Source organism: Cucurbita maxima, unplaced genomic scaffold (assembly GCF_002738345.1).
Source record: "Cucurbita maxima cultivar Rimu unplaced genomic scaffold, Cmax_1.0 Cma_Scf04483, whole genome shotgun sequence".
In the NCBI taxonomy this organism is placed as follows: domain Eukaryota; kingdom Viridiplantae; phylum Streptophyta; class Magnoliopsida; order Cucurbitales; family Cucurbitaceae; genus Cucurbita; species Cucurbita maxima.
In genome coordinates this window covers 584-1,289 of record NW_019276499.1, presented here as the reverse complement: position 1 = coordinate 1,289, position 706 = coordinate 584, and the positions used below count along the sequence as shown (strand labels likewise).

Genomic DNA, 706 nt, shown 5'->3' with positions numbered 1-706 from the left:
ATAACATATAAGAAGCGTGCTTGGGCGAGAGTAGTACTAAGTTGGGTGACCACTTGGGAAGTCCTCGTGTTGCACCCCTTTTTTTCTTTCAATTTCTCCCAGTTCTTTTCTTCCTTTCTCTACATATGAGAACCTCCCCCGCTCACGCCCATCGCGTTTCGATCATGCCGCCCCGCATGCGTTAAATCCGATTTTGTGCGCATGGCATGTCGGGTGCGATCATACCAGCACTAATGCACCGGATCCCATCAGAACTCCGCAGCTAAGCGCGCTTGGGCGAGAGTAGTACTAAGTTGGGTGACCACTTGGGAGCACCCCTTTTTTTCTTTCAATTTCTCCCAGTTCTTTTCTTCCTTTCTCTACAAATGAGAACCTCCCCCGCTCACGCCCATCGCGTTTTGATCATGCCGCCCCGCATGCGTTAAATCCGATTTTGTGCGCATGGCATGTCGGGTGCGATCATACTAGCACTAATGCACCGGATCCCATCAGAACTCCGCAGATAAGCGTGCTTGGGCGAGAGTAGTACTAAGTTGGGTGACCACTTGGGAAGTCCTCGTGTTGCACCCCTTTTTTTCTTTCAATTTCTCCCAGTTCTTTTCTTCCTTTCTCTACATATAAGAACCTCCCCCGCTCACGCCCATCGCGTTTCGATCATGCCGCCCCGCATGCGTTAAATCCGATTTTGTGCGCATGGCATGTCGGG

At 50.8% G+C, this 706-nt stretch overlaps 1 non-coding gene and 1 pseudogene across 1 annotated transcript; both read left to right on the top strand.

Moving 5' to 3' along the window:
* Positions 1–211: 211 nt before the first annotated feature.
* On the top strand, positions 212–331 carry LOC111476012 (annotated as a pseudogene).
* A 120-nt stretch (positions 332–451) lies between these two features.
* On the top strand, positions 452–570 carry LOC111476011. Its single transcript, XR_002716843.1, has one exon. It is a non-coding gene; the product is annotated as a 5S ribosomal RNA (ribosomal RNA).
* Positions 571–706: the final 136 nt, after the last annotated feature.